Raw genomic sequence first — 24,190 nt, forward strand, 5'->3', positions numbered from 1 at the left:
CACCACATCCTCATTCCTCCTGGTGGGTTTAGCAAATTTATCTGTGAAACACACAAACAAGACAGGGGAGATTGACTCTGAATCAGATGGGGAAAACTATCTGTCTCTCACCCATTGATTTGAACTGCACTATGTGTATCTGTGCAGAACAGTTGGACCCTGTTTCTGGTTCCTTTTTAAAACCATGTTGTTGTCCATCATATACATGACAACCTGTCAAGGCCTTCTCCTGGTATAAGCTAAACAGACAAGATCCACCTCAATGGCCATCATATAGGCAATGGTACCCATGCAAAACTGTCACAGATTTTCCTGCCACATATGGCAAGTGCCAGCTTTAGTCTGGGTGGATCATCTGTCCCAGAACAGAACTGACCTGGCTGGTGATGGTCTTGGATGGGATCTTAGAAACACAGATCTTTATGTCAAAACAAATATTATTCATAATAACAGGAATAAACTGCAACCTCTTTCGTTCTTACATTCACAGTCAATGCTTTCAGTACTGTTCTATTGCATTTCTTAAAACATGACAATAATTGATGGGCTTCAATATTCACCAGTGAAAAGGACCTTGGTAATTATGGAGATGACTTACAGTGCACAGAAGCGCTTGAGTGTATAGACATTAAGAAAGAGGATGTGCTGGAGCTTTTGGAAGATATTAAGTTAGATAATTTGCTGGGACCGGATGAGATATACCCCAGGCTACTAGAGGAAGCGATGGAGGTGATTGCTGAGACTCTGGTGATGATCTTGGCATCATGAATAGGGATGGGAGAAGTACCTGAGGATTTGAAGCCTGCAAATGTTGTTCCCTTGTTCAAGAAGGGAGTAGAGATAGCCCAGGAAAATATAGACCTGTGAGTCTTACTTCAATAGTGGGCAAGTTGTTGGAGAAGATCCTGAGAGGCAGGGTTTATGAACATTTGCAGAGACATAATCTGATTAGGGATGGTCAGCATGGCTTTGTCAAGGGCAGGTTGTGCCTCACAAGCCTGATTGAATTCTTTGGAAATATAACAAAACACATTGATGAAGGGAGAGCAGTGGATGTAGTGTATATGGATTTCAGTAAGACATTAGATAAGGTTCCCCATGCAAGGCTCATTCAGAAAGTAAGAAGGCATGGGATCCATGGAGATCTTGCTTTGTGGATACAGATTTGGTTTGCCCACAGAAGGCAAATGGTGGTTGTAGATGGTTCGTATTCTGCATGGAGGATGGTGAACAATTGTGCTCTGCAGTAATCTGTTCAGGGACTCCTCCTCTTTGTGATTTTTATAGGTGACCTGGATGAGGAAGTAGAAATTTGCTGATGACACAAAAGTTGGGGGTATTGCGGATAGTCTGGAGGATTCTCAGAGGTTACAGCAGGACATCAATAGGATGCAGAACTGGGCTGAGAAGTGGTAGATAGAGTTCAATGCAGATAAGTGTGAAGTGATTTGATTTTGTACTTCAAATTTGAAGACACAATGTAATGTTAATGGTAAGACTCTTAGTTGTGTGGAGGATCAGCAAGATCTTGGAGTCCATGTCAAGAGGACACTCAAAGCTGCTGCACAGGTTGACAGTGTTGGTAAGAATGTGTACGGTGTGAAGGCCTTCATCAATCACGGGATTGAGTTCAAGAGCCGTGAGGTAATGTTACAGCTATATAAGACCTTCATTAAACCCCACTTGGAGTACCGTGTTCAGTTCTGGTCATCTCACTACAGAAATTATGTGAATACTATAGAGAGAGTGCAGAGGAGATTTACAAGGACGTTGTCTGGATTGGAGAGCACACCTGTTGAGAATAAGTTGAGTGAACATGGCCTTTCTTCTTGGAGCAACAGAGGATGGAGGTGACCTGATAGAGGTGTATAAGATGATGAGAGGCATTGATCGTGTGGATAGCAGAGGCTTTTTTCCCAGGGCCGAAACAGCTAAAATGAGGGGGCATAGTTTTAAGGTGCTTGGAAGTAGTTACAAGGGGAATGTCGGAGTTTAGTTTATCACACAGAGAGTGGTGAGTGCGTGGAATGGTCTCCTAGCAATGGTGGTAGAGGAGAATACAATAGGGTCTTTTAAGAGAGTCTTAGATAGGTACACAGAGCTTAGAAAAATAGACGGCTGTCTGGTAGGGAAATTCTTGGCAGTTTCTAGAGCAAGTTACATGGTCGGCACAACATTGTGGGCCAAAAGGCTTGTAAAGTGCTTTAGATTTCTATTCTCTATGTTCTATGCTTCTTCATCACCATCTCCAGTAGAGGAAGAACCTTCCTTCACCACTGTACCCTTACAAAATCAGAATGCCAAGATATCCACTGGTCCTCTTCCCACACTCACTTTCACATGATAAACTACTAAAGGGCCACATGCAGCTTCAATCTGCTTTTAAACTGCAGGCTGATCAAGTGGTAAATGAGTTTTGCATGCAGATCACAAGTGACTGTTTCAAAGAGAAAGGGCTGTGTTCAATGGAGGAAGCCCTAGTGATTTTTTAATGTTATATTAGCCATTGAAACATGCACTGTGAAACAGGGTTTTGAGTAAGTGCACAAGCTCTATAATTGACATTCAACATGAAAAAACACCTTGTGTATGTAATCAGCATGTGTGCTTCTCCTAACTTCCCATTGTATATAGTCCATGCCTGCTGTGACTACTCGCTAGTCCCCCATTAATTGTAATGGGATGGCCTGGCAATTCTATGCTTGCCCATTGCTGCTGAGGTTCGAGTGAAGCACAGAATACCCCTAACCTCAGGTTTTTGAGCAGGTTTAACTTTCTGAACCTTACCAGTGCTTACCTAACAAATAGGTCCTGTGCTGACCTTTGGGATCACATAGTAAGCAGTGGAGGACATGCTTGAACACTAATACATTTACAACTTGAAATGTAAGGAGGAAGGTCAGCTTGCAGAGTGAAATTTTGTCAAGCAGGAATAATGGTCCTGTAGAATTATCCTCTGAGGGTAGCTTGATGTAGTTGAAATGGTATAGTGTCCATTAAAACAATCTAAACAATTCAAACATTCTGTACACTATTCTCTTTGAATGACACATATCCTCAAATTATATGGGCAATGGTTGACTGTAATCCTTTTTAAACAAGAGGAAAGTTCAACGTTTCTACAATTGGCAGGAAGTGAGCATATTCACTATTCAGGCAAGTTGCCATGGCAATGATGAGGTTCTTCTTAATACCATTGGCCACGTCCTCTGATTCAGTACTGAGCTGTTATGAGTAAATAAGGACAGACTGATTTTTTGTTTTTTTTCAAGAGAAAAAAATATAAGATTAACTGCCATTGTAAAATGCCCAAGAGGAAGACTGTAGTGGTTCTGACCCTGACATTATTCAAGCAGATCAATGTAAAGTGTGTGATGGTGTTGGAATTTGTAATGTTAATTGAACAAGGTTCCCAAATGAATTTCTCACCATTTCACACTTTTGCTATTTAGACTTCAATTTAAAACAGTTGCCATCAGGGAACTATGGCTCATAGCAACCACTCAAACTATAAAAAGGTGCTGTATGTTTCAGTACAGAAGGAATCTCGTTGTCTGAATATCCAGTGCTGACACAGTGTTTTCAGATAGTTGATGATGGAGTTAAAATGAAGGGTTTCCTCGTGGCTGTAGTTCTGGAAACTACCAACAAAAAAATTATACCTTCGGCTCTCAATTCGAAAAATCGTGGTTGTCTAATTTTCTTACACAGAGCTGGCTCTGACAAAAAGGGTCATATTTAAAATACTATCTCTGTTTATCTTTCCAGAAATGCTGCCTGACCTACTGGGTGTTTTCAACATTTTCTGTTTGTTTTTAATGTTGTGTACACTACAGCTTCACTGTGTTAAAAGGGGGAAGTTATCCTTCCTGCATCAAATTCCAGGTGGAATTTGCAGGCTGACAGCTTTAACAAAAGCTAAAGCTCCACTCTGCACTTCGTGTTAATCTCCTTCAGGGATGTGATCTCTGCACAGCACTACCCAAGATTTCACAGTCCAACTCTTGCACAGAAGGCCAGAAAAATGGGCTCCTTCCTGCAACTGAGGTCAATGGGTATGTGTGTGTGAAGATCACCAGTGGGAATTCATGGCAAGTAATCAAGGAGCTCACTAGCTTGGGATGGTAAAATTCTTACTTGTTCAGCAAAACATTAAAATTCTGAACTGTCACATTCTGCCAACTTTCACAACCATAAAATGAATTTAACTGGCCATCCAACCAATTCCTACCAAGTGGTTTAACGTTAAAAATCACCTCTGTATATGGATAGTGAAGAAGATCATCTAAGATTACAATAGGATCTAGATCAGCTAGAAAAGTGTGCCAAAGAAGGGCTGATGGAATTTAACTTTGACAAGTCCAAAGTGCTGTATTTTGGAAAGTTAGACCGGAACAGGACTTGTGCAGTAACAATAAGATATAGGAGCAGAATTAGGCCATTTGGCCCATCGCATCTTCTCCACTATTTCATCATGGCTGATTCATTTTCCTCTCAGCCCCATTCTCCTGCCCCTCTTTGTCTCCCTTCATGCCCTGACCAATAAAGAATTGATCAACCTCTGCCTTAAATATACATACAGTCTTGTCCTCCACAGCTACCTGTGGCAATGAATTCCACAAATTCACCACTCTCTGGCTAAAGAAATTCTTGCTCTTCTTCATTTTAAAAGGAAGCCACTCTATTCTGAGGCTGTGTTCTCTGGTCTTAGACTCTTCCACCATAGGAAACATCCTCTCCACATCAACTCTATCAAGGCTTTTCGCCATTTGAAAAGTTTCAGTTAAGTCACCCCTCATCCTTCTGAATTTCAGTGAATATAGGTCCAGAGCCATCAAACGTTTTTCATATGACAAGTCATATAAATCCTGGAATCATTTTTGTGAAGCTCCTTTGAATCCTCTCCAGTTTCAAGGGCATCCTTTCTAAGATCAGACAATACTCAGCGAGGCTTCACTAGTGCTTTATAACATTTCAAAATTAAATCCTTGCTTTTATATTCTAGTCCTTTTCGAATGAATGCAAACATTGCATTTGCCTTCCTCACCACAGACTCAACCTGCAAATTAAGCTTTAGGGGAATTCCAGGGGAATGAGTACACATTTCCCCTGATATTGCTGGTACAGGTAGTTAGGGTGGTGAAGAAAGCTTTTGGCATTCTTGCTTTCATTGGTAAGGGCATAAAATACTTCTTACAATTGTACAACATGTTTGTGAGACCACATTTGGAGGTTTGTATGCAGTTCTGATTGCCTCATTATAGGAAAGATGTAATAATGCTAGAAAGAATATAGAAAAATTACAAGGATGTTGCTAGAATTGGATGACTTGAATTAAAAAGGAAAATGGATTTTTGGAAAAGCATAGGAAGCTGTGGGGTGACCTTATAGAGGTAAATAAAATCATGTGCTATATTGAAACATGAGTGCTCACAGTCTTTTTCCTCAGGCTATGGGAACTAAAAGCTAGAGCACATTGATGTAATGTGAGAGGGGGAAGATTACGGGGTACCTGAGGACATGCTTATCTGTAATGAGCTACCCAAGACGGTGGTACAGGGAGATACATTTATAACATTTGGGTAACATTTGATAGGTACATGGATTGAAAACACTCAGAGGGATACAGGTAAAATACAGACAAGTGGGACTACTTCAGGTAGTCACCTTGGCTGGTGTGGACATGTTAGGCCAGAGAGCCTATTTCTGTGCTGTGTAACTATGTGACTCTACATAAGGGACGATGATTTTTAAGATTCAGTTTGTCAAAAACTCTCTCTTTTCTTTCAATACTGACAATTTCACTGCCATACCATTGTTTGTGGCAACCTGAAAAAAATACGGATTCTGTTGGAGATTTGAAAATCGCAGCTAAACCAGCTGTTGGGATCTTACGTCAATGGATTTGCAAGTAGGTGTGCCCAAATGATGATGAAGAAAGTCCTGAGCATGAAATCACATATGAGTCCATTGAAACATGTCCACCACAGGCAGCATGGGTCTCTCCTTCCATGTATCATAATTTCCTCAATAAACATTCATTTCTTTTCCTGGCAACTCTGTGATTGTGGGAAAAAGATCAAACAATTCTATTAGGGCCATATTATTTGATTTTTTTATTCAACCATAAATATGAATTGTAGAGTCTACTAATATCCTAGTTAAATCTACTACAAGCCAGACGTTAACGGTCTAAAGAACAAAATAGGGAAGTATAAAATTGCCTTTGTTGGGATAGTACTCACTTGTACCGTGATCGGTGTTTTCTTGCGACAAGTTGTTCTCCTCCTAACGATATTTCAATGACATTAGGCAGACCCCTTGAGTGTTGCTTTAATCTAACTTCATCTATCCTGCACTATTCCATTTCCCTCATCATGAAAATTCAATCAAACACATACCCAATAGGATCATTAAATCAAAGGACTAAAAGCCAATGAACAGATACAAATATAGATTAAAAAGGCTAGTGGGAAGTTGATCTTTAGCCAAGGAGGTTAGGAGAAAGTTTTCTTTAACCATTGCAGTTGTAGGGGGAGAGGATAGATTCATTACCACTGCTGATAGAACTAAATTGAGGCTTTATTGACCTGGTTTGTATTCCCAAGAACATTAAGGAAGAATGATGAACTAAGTGAAGTGTTAAAGATGTTAAAAGGATCCAATAGCACAGACAAAAGGAACTATTACTCTTATTGAGGAATGCAGAGCTGGGAGTTGTAATCTTCAAATTGGAAGGAAACCAATTGGGATTAATTTCCTCCCATTTGAAAAATGGGACTAGTATGGAACTTCCTTCATTCTGAAAAAAACTTGTATAGAAGTTGGACCCAGATCCTTTTTATTGATGAGTAAGCAGCACAGACAATGACTTGCCACACATAGAATATATGTGTGATAATTTCTTGGTTAATTGGTGGGCAGAGAGAAATTGACACAGATATGATTGAGGGGTTGATTCACTTGACATTTGACCTCAGTCGCAGCTATCAATGTGATTTATTGTGCTACACAAGTTTCCACCACTCTTCGCAGAAACTTCAGCTTTTGGAGAAAATCTACATCTTCTTTATTAACTTAGAAACATACGGGAGGAAGTACAAGGGTTTGGAGCAATACTTCATCAAAAAGCCAGCAGAAACTTCTCCTCACATTCCTGGCCATACCAAATTAATTCCACCTTTCACTGGGAGGTATCATGTTATTATTTAGAAAAGCTCCCTTCACTGACTGTAGCCTCCCTTGTGACTTGCATGCAACAACTCTTGACCCTTGGATCAGCATGCTGAGGCTTGGGGCTGCTTGGAACAGTTCACTGTGTTGGGCGGATGGACATGGCTGATCAGATACTGTGTTGGGTGGGATGAGGAAGGAGAGTGCTCAGTTACCCTGACTCTCCTTGCATGACGGTAGGGCAACTTGGTGTGGACTGATGTGTCTGTACATTCAATGTTACAAAGGGGAATATGGCAAAAAGATACCCTTTCAAATTTTTGTAATTTCAACACTTCCGCTGGAAAGTCAGAGCAAAGAATTAAGGCTCGACTATTCTCTGCTAGTTCAACTTGATACTGGAGGATACATCAAGCTCACATAAATAACAAATACAGTTAATCAAGTCACTAGTTCTCTTCTCCTGCCTATCAACTCCTCCTGGTGCCCCTCCTCCTTCCCTTTTCTCCTATCGGATTCTTTCTTCTCCTGTCCTTTGCCTTTTCCACATCATCTCCCAGCTCCTTATTTCAAACTTCTCCACTCACATGGGTTCACCAATCACCTTCTAGGTTGTCCTCCTTCCCCTCCCCCACCTTCTTATTCTGGCATCTCCCCCCTTCCTTTCCAGTCCCGATGAAGGGTTTCAGCCTGAAACATTGACTGTTGATTCTTTTCCGTAGGTGCTGCCTGACCTGCTGAGTTCCTCTAGCATTTTGCATGTGTTGCTTTGGATTTCCAGAATCTGCAGAATTTCTTGTGTTGATCAAATCACTACTGTTGTTATTGAGGATAAATGATTGTAAAGATGTCATTTACTCCTCAAATTGTGCATTTGGATCTTCCTTACCCACCAGACAGAATGGACAGTGCCTTAATTTAATATCCCATTCAAAAATTAACACTGGTGGCAATGTGGTATGCTCAGTGCTATAGTAAAGTGTCTACCTGAATTAGGTGCTGAAATGTATAGAGTGGGCCATGAACCCACTCCCTAATGACTCAGGGATATAAACACCTGACAAAGGCTGAGATTATTATTGGACCCTGTCCCACGTGCATTTGTTTGTTTGGCATGACACTTTATCAAAGGTCTTCTGAAAATTCAAATACACTCCATGTATTTACTTATTATTTGTTAGTTACAAACTCTAACAGCTTTGTAAAAATAATGCTACCTGAGGTGTACTTTCCTATTTTGCTGTTTTCTTGGAATATATAGAATGTTGGAAGGTGTCAATCACTACATTCATTACCTCCACAGTTAGCATCTTCAAAACCCTGGCATATACACTGTAAGTCAATAGAACATGTTAATTTTTCTAAAATATTGAAATTAATATTAATTTCTTTGAATTCTTCACAGAGTCCTCCTCTGTTTCTGTAAGGCGTTGTATCTTTTCAGTTCAGATAAGCATTTTCTCTGCCATTTTCTTATTCTACAATACAGCTTCTTCTTTCTCAGTCTCAGCAAGGAACATGTTAATAGTCCCTGTCTTCTTTATTCATCATTTGAAATATTCAATCTATTTTTAAGTTGATTGCTTACTTATTGTTTTCTATTCTGCTTTAATTTTCCTTATCAATGCCTTGATTCTCCTTTACTGAATTGTGAAGCAATGTCTTCTTTACCTATTACTGGTGCCAGTGACCCATGGCTCTAAACCTATTTCTTCCTCGTTAATCTTTGAGCCATGTATTCAATTCCCTGATCTTATTTGCCCTTTGGCAATCTGCATGCACCTCAGGATTATTACCTTTTGTAGTTCTGATTTTTAATCAGGTCTCTAGCTGCTGTTATTCTTTCAGCAGAACCCTTTCTTTGTCCTGTTACTGCTTTTCACATGCACATCAGTAACTGTATTCACCTTCCTCTTCCTCAGTTCCAAGAGGATGGACTTAACCCTGGTACCAAGTAGTGCAACAAGAGCTTCACTGGTGGCTGCAGGGAACAAAATCTATCTCCTACCTGCAGTATCCCCTGACCACTACCTTGCTCTTCACTCTTCATCATGGTGCTGTGATCAGTTTGCTCATCACCCGGCAGGCCCAGCTCTCCTCACACTGTCCGCAACATCTGTGTGCCTGTTGGAGACTCTCAGGAAAGCTGAGGTATCTGTGCACTACCTTCTGGATCGCACACCTGCTTTTCACTCTCTGCCCCTCTTGACAGACCAATTCAGACACACTTAACCTTAGGATATAACTATATCATGAGTCAAGGTATCCCAGGAAGTTACCACACCCCTGAAATTTTGCAGTTTAAATTTTATGACTTCACTTCATCAATCAGGATCCCTCAATTTCCTCAAGCTGTAGAGATTTAGTGCACTTGTGGTTTTAATTAACTCCTATTTACTAGAGCAGCAATGTACTGGATGTTCTGCCGTGCCTGTGTTAGGTGATTTATTTAATTTGATTGATTTATTTAACTCTATCAACATCACTCTTTCCTCGTGGAAATTTACACTCTGAACATTGCACTCAGGGGACACTGCTTAAAAGCCAGTCATAATTTTAGTCAACTCTGCAGACCCATATTCTCATGTATCAGTTGTGTTTATGGTTGTCAGGGACTTTATCAAAAGATGAGTGTGTCCCCACAATGTCTTCCCCAATCAGAAATGCTGGATGAACCATGAGATCTGCAATCTGCTGAGGGCTTGATAAGAGAAATTCAAGTCTGGTGACTAAGACAGTTACAAGAAGTCCAGGTACAATCTCTGGAAAGCCATCTAACAGGTAAAGTGGTAATCCCGGACTAAACTTGCATCTACGAAGGATGTTCAACAGTTATGGCAGGGCTTGAATACCATCACCGCATATAAGGTTAAATCAAACTACATAGGCAACCATAGGGCTTTGCTTCCAGGTGAGTTCAAAGCCTTTGATGCTCGCTTTGGCCATCAAAATATGAAGGAACCACCATGAACTCCCACATTCCTCGATGATCCTGTGATTTTGGTCTCTGAGGCCGACGTACAAACAACCGTCAGGAAGGTGAACCCACAAAAAGTATCCGGCCCAGACGGGGTACCTGGGCAAGTTCTAAAGACCTATGCTGATCAACTGGCTGGAGTGCTCACAGAGATCTTTAATCTCTTGCTTTGGCAATCTGAAATACTCACCTGCTTCAAGCAGGCTTCAATTATACCAGTACCTAAGAAGAATGTTGTAACCTGCCTCAATGACCGTCATCCAGTAGCACTTATGTCCACAATGATGGAGTGTTTTGAGAGGTTGGTGATGAAACATTAACTCCTGCCTGAGAAATGACTTTGATCCGCTCCATTCCTATTGGAGCAACAGGTCCACAGCAGATGCCGTCTCATTAGCTCTTCACTCAACCCTGGAACATCTGTTCAGGAACATTGCATACATCAGGATGCTCTTGGTTGAGTACAGCACAGCATTCAATACTGCCATCCCCTCAAATCTAATCAATAAGCTTCAAGACCTTGGCCTCAATACCTCCTTGTGTAATTGTATCCTTGAATTCCTCTCTTGCAGACCCCAGTTACCTTGGACTGGCAGTAACATCTCCTCCACGATCTGCATCAGCACAGGGGGTGCACTACAAAACTGTATGCTTAGTCCCCTGCCCTCCGCTTATGACTGTGTGGCTAAGCACAGCTCTAATGCCATATCATGTTAGCTGTTGCAGGTCAGATCAAAGGTGGTGACAAATCAGCATATAGGAGGGACATTTAAAATCCGGCAGAGTGGTGCCATAACAATCACCTCTTACTTTATGTCAGCAAGACCAAGGAGCTGATTATTGACTTCAGGAGAAAGAAACCAGAGTTCTATGAGCCAGTCCTCATTACAGGATCAGAGATGGAGAGGGTTAGCAACTTTAAATTCCTAGGTATTATTATTTTGGAGGACCTGTCCTGGGCTCAGGACATAATTGCAATTATGAAGAAAGCATAGCAGGGCCTCTACTTTCTTAGGAGATTGCAAAGATTTGTCATGACATCTAACACTTTGACAAACTTCTATAGATGTGTAGTGGAGAGTGTATGACTGGCTGCATCACAGATTGGTATGGAAACACCAATCTGTGATACAGCCAGTCAACACTCTTGAATGGAAAATGGACAGGCCCAGTCCATTATAGGCAAAGCCCTCCCCACCACTGAACACAGCTACACAAAATGCTGTCACAGGAAAGTAGCGTCAATCATCAGCGATACCCACCACCCAGGATAACCTCCCTTCTCATGCTGCCATCAGGAAGAAGGTACAGGAGCTTCAGGACTCACACCACCAGGTTTAGTAACAGTTATTACCCCTCAGCCATCAGGCTCTTGAACCAAAAGGAGATAACTGTTCTGGTTATTATTCTTTTATGGATTTATTGAGTATGCCTGCAAGAAAATGAATCTTTGGGTCGTATATGGAGACATATATGTACTTTGATAATAAACTTACTTTGAACTTTGTTGTGTCATCTGACTTAAATTAACAAAATCTCTGGGAGGCTAAAGGTACCTTGTTTTACAGTTATTCACTTATTTATCACTGAATATCTAATCTTGAATGTGGATTTATATTGACGATGTCCTTCTACCCAAGATAAATTCCAACACTACCGTTATGCATTAGAATTGGGTACCCACCTAGAAAGTCCCACAGAAAGTAGCTTTGTATTGATATTTTGATAAACAACTCCTTTTTTGTATTCTAATAGATCTCTTTGAATTGAAACTCACATATAAAACAACACTTGGCAGCCTGAAAAACACATTTTTTACGGTCACATCTGTGACTTGATGCTATTCTGTTGTCAACTGCATAACTGGATGCACATAATGTCATTGTTGTTTCATTTGAATATTGTATTTGGGAAATGAATGATCAATTCTGGCACTTTCTGATGAAAATTTGATAAAAAATATTGACTGGTTAAATCAATTCTCCACCCAATGCCTCTTTTCTTCTATTTATTACCTGTAGCCTTTGGAAATTTACCCTTGAGTATTAGCAGGCAATTTAGTGGAAATCAAGTTAGGTGTGTTGCCTCCACAGCGATTCTTACAGTGCTTATTACAATGAGCAGTCTGCTGGAGAAACTCTGCGGGAGGGCAGCTTAGTGGAAGGAAAGGAATTGTCAATGTTTTGGGTCAAAACCAGCAAGAACACAGAAAACGGAGAGGTGAGATCGTCAGTATATAGAGGCAGAGGGGTTTGCTGAGTGAGGATTCCGAAATGATTGGTGGGCTGAGCAGGGGTTTAAGAGGAATAGACACCTTGGCCATTCGCGCCTCCCCTAATTGTTCCCTTTATTCTTTAGAATCTAGCACAGATAGCTTTTAGTGTTCTTGCAGTTGTCTCCAGCCTTCACAATCCTCTTTCCCACGCTGCTCCATTTGCCTCTTAATTTTTTCTATCTCCCCCTTTCCCTGCCTCCATTTAGCATTCATCTGCCGCCGGTTCCCAACTCTAGCCTCACTCTGTCCCCTCCCTGGCACAACCTACATCCTTTCTCAGTCCACAGACTTCTATCTCACCACTCACCTTCTGCTCTTTGTACCGGCCATCTTCCCTCTCCACTCTAAGTCCTGATGCAGTGCTTTGAATTGTAATGTCAACAACTTATTTCCTACCAAAGATACTGCTTGACCCACTGAGCTTTAATGACAGATTGTTGCTGCAGATTCCAGCATCTGCAGTCCCTTATGTTGTCTCCTAATAGTGTTCATACTTACACACTAAAAAGGAGCGATCTATTCCAATAAACAGTTTCTGGAACATAAGCAATTTTAACATAAAATACAGTGCCTTATACTATTAGTTCGTAAAATTTCTTAATGTTTTTATTTATTTATTTATTACATTTTTAAGAGAATTACATAGAATGAATGGAATATTAGAATAGTTAAAAAAATTAATATTGACCCTCCCCCCCCTTGACCCCTATCTAAAAAAAAAGAAAAAAAAAAAGAAAGGAAAGAAAGAAAGATTGCCTGAGTATCGGAGGATCCCCACATGTTCTATGGAGTTCAAAATAATTTTAATTTTCCCCATTACTTTGTAATTTGATCTTCAAAGGACCTGTATATTTAATCCTATCTTTTGTAGATATGGGTGCCAAATTTTCAAAAATATACCATATTCATTTCTTAGATTATAAGTAATTTTTTCAAGTAGAATGCAGCTATATATTTCATTATTCCAATGATCCATAGTTAAATTTAAGTCTGATTTCCAAGTAACTGCAATAACTTTTTTGGCTACTGCCAATGCAATTTTTATAAATTTTTTCTGATACTTATTCAATTTAAGTTTCGGTATTGTCCCTTCAATGTCACCTAGTAAAAATAATATTGGGCTATGTGGGAGTTGTACTCCAGTAATTTGTTCCAATAAAAGTCTTAAATTTATCCAAAATGGTTGAATTTTAAAACAAGACCAAGTAGAATGTAAAAAAGTACCAATTTCTTGATTTATTTCTTAATAAGTTACAGAATGTTCCATAAGACATAAGAGCAGAATTAAATCACTTGGCCTATCAAGTCTGCTCCACCATTCGATCATAGCTGATTTATTATCCCTCTCAACCCCATTCTCCTGCCTTCTCCCTGTAACTTTTGACTGAGCAAGTACTTATTAACCTCTGCTTTAAATATACTCACTGACTTGGCCTCCACAGCTGCCAGTGGCAATAAATTTTACAGATTCACCACCCTCTGGCTGAATAAATTTCTTCTCATCTCTGTTCTAAATGGACATCCCTCTAATCTGAGGCTATATTCACACACTATAGGAAACATCCTCCACATCCAATCTGTCTAGGACTTCCAGTATTCAATAGGTTTAAATGAGATTCCCCCTTGTTCTTCTAAACTCCATTGAGCACAGGCCCAGGGCCATCAAAAGTTTCTCATAAGTTAACCCTTTCATTTCTGTATTCATTCACATGGACATCCTCTGGATTCTCTCCAATGCCAATACATCTTTTCTTCAAAAAGGGGTCCAAAACAGCTCACAATAATCCAAGTGCAGTCTGACTAATACCTTATAAAGCCTGAGCAATACATCCTTGCTCTTATATTCTACTCCTCTCAAAATGAATGCTAACATTGTATTTGCCTTCCTTACCACCAACTCAAACTGCATGTTAATCTTTAGGGAATGCTGCACAAGAACTCACGGTCTTTCGCAACTCTAATTGTTGAATTTTCTCCCTGTTTAGGAAGTAGACTATGCTTTTATTCCTTCTACCCCAGTGCATGACAATCTACTTCCTTTCGCTATGCTCAATTGGCCACTTCTTAGTCCATTCTCCAAGTCTGTCTAAGTCCTTCTGCAGACACCCTGCTTCCTCAACACTACCTGCCCCTCTACCTATCTTTGTATCATCCACACACCTGGACACAAAGCCATCAATTCTGTCATCCAAATCATTGACATATGATATGAAAAGAAGTGGGCCCACCACTGACCCCTGTGGAACACCACTAATTACCAGCAGCCAACCAGAAAAGGTGCCCTTTATTCTGACTCTTTTCCTCCTGCCAATTAGCCAATCTTCTACCCATGCTAGTATTTTTCCTGTAATTCCATGGGCTCTTACCTTCTTAAGCAGCCTCACGTGTGGCACCTTGTCAAAAACCTTCCAAAAATCCAAATAAACATCATCCACTGACTCTCCTTTGTCTATCATGCCTGTCCTTTCCTCAAAGAATTCCAATAGATTTGTCGGACAAGATTTCCCCTTTAGAAAACCATGGAGATTTTGGCCTATTTTATCATGTGTATCCAATTACCTGAAATCTCATCCTTAATAATGGACTCCAACATCTTCCAAGTCACTGAAGTCAGGCTAACTGGCCTATAATTTCCATTCTTCTACCTTTCTCCCTTCTTAAAGAATGGAGAAACATTTACAATTTTCCAGTCCTCCAGAATCATTCCAGAATTCAGTGATTCGTGAAAGATCATTACGAATGCCTCCACGATCTCTTCAGCTTCTTTTTTCAGATTCTTGGGATTCAGTCTATCTAGTCCAGATGACTTATCTACCTTCAGATCTTTCAGCGTCCTAAATACCTTCTTCTTTTTAACAGCAACAACACTTCTGCCCCTGACATTCTTGAATTTCTGGCATACTGATGATGTTTTCCAAGAAGATACTGTGAAGATTGATGCAAAATACTTATTCAGTTCATTTGTCTTGTCCCCCATTTCTTTGTCCCCCATTACTACCTCTCCAACGTCATTTCCTAGCAGTCCAATATCCACTCTTGCCTCTCTTTTACTCTTTAAATACCCGAAAAATCTTTTGGTATTCTTTTTGATATTTTGGCTGGCTTACCTTCATATTTTATTTTCCTCTCCCTATGTTTTTTCTTTAAGTTTCCTTCTGTTTGTTTTTAAATGCTTACCAATCCTCTAACTTCCCACTATTTTTTTCTTCATTTTATGCTCTGTTTGCTTTTATGCTGGTTTTGATTTCCCTTGTCAGCCACGGTCGCTTCATTCTCTTTTTAGAATACTTCATCTTTGGGATGTGGTTTTCCTGTGCCTTTTGAATTGTCCCCTGAAACTTCAGCCATTACTGTTCTGCCATCATCCTTGCTAGTAACCTCTTCCAATTAACTTTGGCCAGCTCTTCCCTCATGCCTCTGTAATTCCCTTTACTCCACTGTAATACTGATAGACCTGACCTTACCTTTTCCCTCGCAAACTGAAGGATAAATTCTATCATATTATGATCACCTTGTCTTAAGGATTCCTTTAATTTAAACTTAATAATCAAATCTGGTTCATTACACAACACCCAATCCAGAATTGCCTTTCCCTATTGGGTTCAATCACAAGCTGCTCTAAAAAGCCATCTGATGGGTGTTCTGCATACTTTCTCTTGCAATTCAGAACCAATCTGATTTTCCCAATCTACCTGCATATTTGATGCACTATCAATAACTCCAAAAGACTGAAAGTAGGGCTATTACTGAAAGGCTCTTATTAGCAGTAAAATGGAGCACGTCCATGCTAGATGACTGTGGGATGAGCAGAGACACAATCACCTTTATCCAGGGGTCTGTGGGAGCAGCCACAGGAGCAGTCAGCAGAGGGGCGTGTCCAGACAGATATACATGGTTTACCACAATATTGACATTCCCAATGACGATCGTAACATTGCCCTTATTACACACCTTTTGTATTTCTCTTTGAAATTTATATCCCACATCCTGGCTACTGTTTGGAGGCCTGTATATAACTCTCATCAGGGTCTTTTTACCCTTAACTCTACCCACAAGGATTCTGCATCTTCTGATCATCTGTCACCTCCTTCTAAGATTTGATTTCATTTTTTACCAACAGAACCATCCCCTCTGCCTACCTGCCTTTTGATACAAGGTGTATCTATGTACTTTAAAGTCCCAGCTATGATCTTCTTTCAACCACAACTTAGTGATGCCCACAACATCATATCTGCCAATCTCTAATTGTGCTACAATACAATCTACCTTTTCTGTATACTGGATGCATTCAAATATAACAGCTTCAGCCCTGTATTCATCACCCTTATAAATTTTGCCCCCATGTTACAGTCCAACTGATCACACTGACTGTAATTTTGTCCTATCATCTTCCTGTCCATCCTCATGGTCTCCCTACACACTGCATCAACTTGTATATCAACTGGCCCATCGTTCAGTTTCCCAATCTGCTGCCACACAGATTAAACCCTCCCCAACAGTAGCAAACCTGCTCTTGGGGAAAGTGGTCCACCCTCAGATTTAGATATATCCTATCCCTTTTGTACAGGTCAAATCTTCCCCCAAAGAGATCCCAATGATTCAAGAACCTGAAACCCTGCCCCCTGCACCACTCCCTCAGCCACTCATTCATCTGTACTGTCGTCCTATTCCTGTCCTGACTAGCATGTGACACTGGGAATAACACAGAGACTACCATCTTGGAGGTCCTGTTCTTCAGCCTTTTCCCTAACTCCCTACACTCACTGCCTATGTCATTAGTGCCAATATGCAGCAGGATTTCTAACTGCTCACCCTCCTGCTTGAGAATCTTCTGTGGTCTTCTCAGACATCTCGGACCCCAGTACCTAGGAAGCAACACTCCATCCTGGTTTCTCTTTTGCAGCTACAGAACTTCCTGCCCGTCCCCCTAACTATTGAGTCTCCTATCAGTACTGCTCTGCCTGACTTTACCCTTCCTTATTGAGCTTCAGAACCGGCCACAGTGCCACTAGCCCGGCTGCTGCTGCTGCCCTAATAGGTCATCCCCCCCCCCCAGGAGTATCCAAGGGGTATACAGTACTTGTTGCTCATTCACGAGTTTTAGCAAAGTAATTCAAGCAAAAATTGAGGATTTTTAAAACTTATTTTTATTTAGAGCTACACAGCAGTAACAGATCTTTTCAACTATTGAGCCCATGCCACCCAATTACACCCATGTGACCAATTAACCTACTGTCCCATCTGCCTTTGGAACGTGGGAGGAAACCAGAGCACCCAGAGGAAACCCGTGCAGTCACAGGGAGAAGATACAAAGTCCTTACAGGCATCGGCAGTAAATGAACCCAGGTGGCTAGTGCTGTAATATTGATGTCAGACCATGAGACCATAAGACAGAGGAGCAGAAGTAGGCCATTCAGCCCATCAAGTCTGCTCCACCATTCAATCCTGGGCTGATCCAATTCTTCCAGTCATCCTCACTCCCCTGCTTTCACCCCATACCCTTTGATGCCCTAGCTAATCAAGAACATATTCTTCATTATACTAACCACTACATTATAATGCTGCTCTCATAAATGGCTGTGTGTCCCATAATGTATAATGTCAGAATCAGAATCAGGCTTATAACCACCGGCATGTATCGTGAAATTTGTTAACTTCGCAGCAGCAGTTCAATGCAATACATAATCTAGAAGGAAAAAAGTCAAAGTAAATAAATAAGTAAATCAATTACAGTATATATACATTGAATAGATTTGAAATTCTGTAGGAAAGTGACGTAGTGTTCATGGGTTCAATGTCCATTTAGAATCGAATGGCAGAGGGTGGATGTATAATATTATGTATTTAAAAGTATACTTTTTTGCAGTTGAGGTGAATTTTAAAAGTGTAATGGGCTTGGCAAAGATATAGAAATAAGTTCTGTTCTTAAATATTTAAGTACCATCTGCTTTTTTATTTGAAATGTGTTTGCAGCTGTCCTGAAGCAGAAAATTAAGTCAGTACAAGGCATAATTCTACTAATGATATAGTGAGCAAACTTGGGTCTCCAAGGAGATATCCCTAACAATTGGACCAAGTTCAGCAAAAGTGCCTGGGAATTAATTTTATGATAGATAATTTCTCTACAAATATCAACAAATTTTACATGGTTATAACATGTTGCTAATTTAACAACTCTTGTTTCTACTGTAAACTTCTAGCTCCCGGCTGCTTGCATGTTAATTTAAATGAACTTTGTTTCGTTATGACATGAGAATTAGAAGCAGAATAGACCATGAAGCTTACTCTTATTTAATAAGTCCAAGGTTTATCCTCAAGTACAAACTCCATAACCCACCTGGGGTTCTCCTTATCCCTCAATTCATTCCATGCTCAAACGTCCATCAATCACATCTTTGCATATTTGGAGTAGAGAAATTCAAAGTTCCAATAAACTTTGAGTAAAGAAATTTCTCCTCACGTCAGTTGTTAAGAGAAGCACAGTTTACCTTGAGACTTCCCTGAAGAAAAACAGCCCTCTGCAACCATCAAGGTTGAAAACTTCGGACTAACTTTCCTAAAACTATAGTCCCTGGTCTCTATAAATCATGTATTTAACATAAAAATATTATGAGATTGAAAAGTGCACGAATTAGGTTAGCAAGAAAGCTGGAGGTCTGAGGTAGGGATTTTTTTTGAGGTTGGTAAGTGTTGTGCTATGTGCTATGAATGGCAACCTCTGGCCTATGTGTTCCATGTTTTCCTCTCAATTTTGCAGAAAAGGTTGCTTTATAAGGATTGCAGTCATCCTAAGGGATTGTGATATTGAAGTGGTTCAGGGATTACAGAGTTTCACTCCAGGAAGAATCAATTTTCAATTGAATAACATTTTTAAAAACTGCATTTAGTAATTAAATTCAATTGGTGGTAAACTGATGTTGCATTGCCTCCAAGAGAGTAAATCTATCCTTGGATATCTGGTTCAAAACTACTTATAGTACACTAAGCTTGGTCTGTAGATCTTTATACAGACTTCCTTAAACCAACCCAATTTTTTGTAATAAATGTAAACATGTTATTTGGTTTCCCAACAGATTGTTGTGGTTCTATTTACAATGATCCAAATCTTACTGAATGCAATTGTTAATTTCCTATGAGTTTAAAAAAGTCCTGTTTATTCAAATTTCATATCACGTTGAATAGTGTCAATAATCTGCACCTTATAACCCATCTACCTACACACCCATCTCCACAGATCATTTGTGTTATCATCATCAACATGGTTCACTTTTCCACCTTGAAATCTGGAAATAAAGCATCTTCTGTCTTTTGACCAGTTATTTATCCATGCTAAGATAACCCCAGCATCCCAACAAAACCTTTTATGTAATAGAGTGCTGTACAGCACCTTATAAATTTGGAAATCTGGACACATTACATTCAATACTTGTTATTTTATTTCGTCTGCTGGCTGCTTTCTCTAAAACTCCAACCTGAGATTTGTCAAACATGATTGCCCTTTCATAAAACCACACTGACTGTGCTTAATCCTTTTACAATTTTCTAAGTGCAGTCTTTTCCACTTCCTTAATAACAGATTCTAACAGTTTCTCAATGACTGATGTCAGGTTGACTGCCCTGTAATTTTCTCTCTTTTCCTGCTGTAGCAGTTCTTGTACAATTGCCTTCCTTTCATTATAAATCTATTCTTTTATTGTGAGTATTAATTATTTGGTAGTTTTTTATTTAATTTGCTTAATAATCAATCATTCTTTCATCCATCTGTTTCATGCCTCTGCTACAATTTTTCACCTTTTTTTAAAAAATGTGGTTATTGCAATAGCTTTATGGAGTTTAAAAAGTGAAGTAAAATAAAGCAGATTTGATTACTCAAACACCAGCAGGCCAAGCTAAGAGGGGTAAATAATGGGGATAAATTGAGACTGAGGTGGAAGAAGTAAAGAGGAGCATTACTGAGCTGAGGGACAGCCAGGGGAATAAAGAAAAAAAAAGAAAATGAATTCAGTGGAGCTGGTCTGAAGCCAAACGAAAAAGGAAACAGAACGTGGGGGAACTGAGCCAAAGCCAAAGGCAGAATACATGCTGGAGTTCTAAAAACTGAGAGAAGCAGTGAGGAACAAGAACTAGGGCAGCTTAAAATTGGAAAGCAGAAGCAGGTCAGAGACTAATAACAGAAGAAAGAGAGCGACAGAACTGGGACAAACCCTGTGGGGAAGGTGTAGGTGGACAAATCTGTGGAAGTATAAACGTGTTTTAAGAAAATTTGAATGAATAGTTAAAAAAGAAATACAATTAAACAAGCATAAACTCTGTGAAATATTAAAAGGGAAACACTGTGGTAATTCTGAAGAATATCTATTCGCCAGAGAGGAACTTAAAAATATATACTGACTTGCTGAAGAGATAATACCACCAACAATGCCACTTTAACTATAAATATTTTGTACCAATAAAAAGTCTAAATATATATTTGAAATCTAATTAGAAAGATTAGCCTTAATCCAAAAAACTGTTATTTGGAGAAGTGAACAAAGGTTTAGGCAAAGAGGCAGACTGTGAGAAAGTTCCAGTAGGAGGAGAGAGAAATGACGTAGAGGTAAAAGGTTTACGGAACGGTGTTCCAGAGCATGAGATCAAACAGGCAAAAGCAGTGTTGCCAATGTGATGGTGAAGGGACTGGAGACACCATCAGAAAAATGATGAATTTTAGTTGCCGGGATAGAGGAAGCTTCAGAGATAGCAAGGATCAAAGCTATGGAGAGATTTAAACACACATGGGAATTCAAATTTTGAGGCATTACTACTGAGATGCCCGAGGGGTGGTGCGTACAAACAAGAGCTGCTACCTTAAGCAGAGGATTAAACAAATTAATAAAAATATAAAGAAAGAAGAAAGCGCCTGGATTTATTATGTTCTCAGGATATACCAAAGCAATTCACCCTTAATTAGGTAGCTTTGAAGAGTAGTCATTGTTGTAACACAGTCAAAATCAATTTGTATAGTCTGAGGTCTCACAAACAGAGATGTTGGGATGTTTCAATTCTGAACACTAGGTCAGGCACAGATTTTCACCATTGAGTTAACTCATGCTCTTCTTCAAACAGTGGTGTTGGATCCTTATTGCCCATCAACAGAGCAGATGGGGCCTTGAGATAATGTTTCCTTCAACGTAAAGAAGCAATAATGCAGCATTTCCATAAATGTCAGCCTAGATTCTGGTTTATGCTATATTTAAATTTTACTTGAGAATGATTTTATTCGTATATTTGGTTACATGGAATTTCCACTGTATGACTTACTGAAAGTAACCCTATTTGTGGCACTATTATGTCCTCACCTCCCAAAACAGTAAATAACAATACATATTTTGCATTTTGCACACACTATAGGAATCAGCAATTCCCTGTCAATTCATTCCTTTTGCTTCTGTAGTTAGTTAATTTCCATCACGCCTGTCAGTAACAATTCTCTGCCATGCTTTCACTACTGTTTCTGCTACACTGCAGTATTTCCAGCACTATTCATTCATAATCAGCACTACAGCGAAAGGTTGAAGAATTTCAAGAGCAGGTTATGTCCAGCACAAATTGAGTTTCCATGACACTTTCCAATAATTTTAATAAAACTTTGCTCTGATAGGGTGATTCAGCCAAAAGCCGATTGCAGCTAAGATCATAGGAATTAGTCTGATGGACTTCTACTCACGATTTACTGCCAGTTTCTGGCCCAGATTCTTCCAAATAAACATCAACAGTTAGATTCAAGATTGTTTGATGTCATTTCCAGGACACAAGGGTTAAGGAGAATAAAATAATTGTTATTCCTGATCTGATACAGCACAAAAAATACACAATAATAAAAAATGCAATAAATATAAGTATGTATGATAGCTTAGATATATTGATTGCATTTTCATAAACTGACGCTAGGTACAGGAGCGTCTGTACATAAAGTGACTGACAGATAATGATAAAGTAGTGGTGAGGGATGGGTGTGGAGGAATGTGTTAGTGGGTGGAGGCATTGATCAGCCTTGAGGAACCTAATCGTGAATCTTTACTGGGATCTTGATTCCCTCTCTTCCTTCCTGATCCAAACTGCAGTTTCCATGGACTTAGTCCAAGCTTTCTTTGTCTCCACACTGTTAGTCTTTCATCTGCCCCTATCTCAGTGCTCACTCTCCTACCTTTGTTCACCACTTTTGAAACCTATTATTAGGATTTATTAGAGTTCTTAAGGATTGGAAGTCTGTTGTTCCTAGTTGACAGTTAACTTTGGTTTTAGTAATATTCAAGGCCGGCCAAGGGTTGCGGGAAGGATCAGAACAAACTAGTACTAACTTGCTTAACTTTTACTGCCACATTTACAACTTGGACTTATCTGAGTTTCATATTCATTATCCAGTCATACCTGCATCGAGGGGGATTGTACATTGAAAAGAAGGTAATTGTTTCATAGTCCTGGTGCTGAGTTCTTTGCTTGGAATGTTGATGTTATTATTCTATATTTACACCCATTTCTCTTAATTTTTAAACAAGGTGTCTCACACAGTGGTCACCTTGATTTGTTGGATCTTGGCCTACTTTTCATTCTATAATGGATCAGCATGATGCAATTAGCGAGGGATAATGAATCATATTAAAATTCAGAGGATTTTATAATAGCTGTTAATGATATTTTATAGAATTGGAAATTAGAAATCCACAGTACCAAACAGCATTTATGAAAATGAGTGACTTGTATTTAAACACTGCTGCTAATGTAGGGAGGCAGTTCAAAGAATTTCACAGGAGTATTATCAAACAAAATTTGACATTGATTATGGATGAGACATTAGGAAAGGCAATTTGGACAATGAAGATACAGAGGGTGTGGTAAAGGAGGAGGGAGCTGCATAGAGCTGGAGATACTGACAACCAAATTTCTGAATTAAGAACTTGTTAGCTAAAGCTATGGTGCTGTGCAGAGTCTTAGACACCCTGCAGTTTTATATGGTTTCAGATGGTATGGACTCCACTGAACCCTCATCTCAATATCTTTGAGGCTGTCTGGAACTACTTGGAGGGACAGAAGAAAGTGAGACAGCCAAAGTCTGTAGAAGAACTGTGGCAAGTTCTCCAGATGCTTAGAACAACCTACCAGTAAATTTTCTTATAAAACTGCACGGCATTCCCTAAGAGCATTGATGCAATTTTTAAAGGCACACCAAATATTGATTTAATTTAATTCTTTATTTTATAACCTTCATTATAATCTTCATTTAATAATTTACTGTGCTTATAGTATTTTGTTTTGATATTTATAAGCTTTTCATTTCATTAGTTTTGAAAGAATTTTGGCTTTACAGAATTATTTTACATGTGCCTAAGTCTTCTGCACAAAGCTGTACGTGCTGGTGATTTGGTGTTGGTGGGGAGGGGAGGGGTTGGAGCTTAACAACGGTGCAAACGATAAAAAGCTGGATGAATTCAGAAGATCAGGATCCATCGGGGGGGGGGGGGGAGGGGTAAAAACATTGACCATGTTTCAGCTGAAACCCTGTACGAGTTCTGCCAAAAGATTTGTTTTTGCTCCGGATTAACATTGTTGATGGACAAGAGTGGAACTGGCAGAGTGCAGAGAATGGGTGGAACTCAAGGGCAAGATTGAACCTAAGTCTCTGGTGATATATCGCTGTGGATTACAAGATACATCATCATGCAGCCCCTAATTTGCCCTGCGTTTTGTGGGCAGGACATGCCTGGGAAATTTTCCATCCATTTAGG

The sequence above is a fragment of the Hypanus sabinus genome, chromosome 11 (assembly GCF_030144855.1).
Source record: "Hypanus sabinus isolate sHypSab1 chromosome 11, sHypSab1.hap1, whole genome shotgun sequence".
NCBI classification, from domain to species: Eukaryota; Metazoa; Chordata; class Chondrichthyes; order Myliobatiformes; family Dasyatidae; genus Hypanus; species Hypanus sabinus.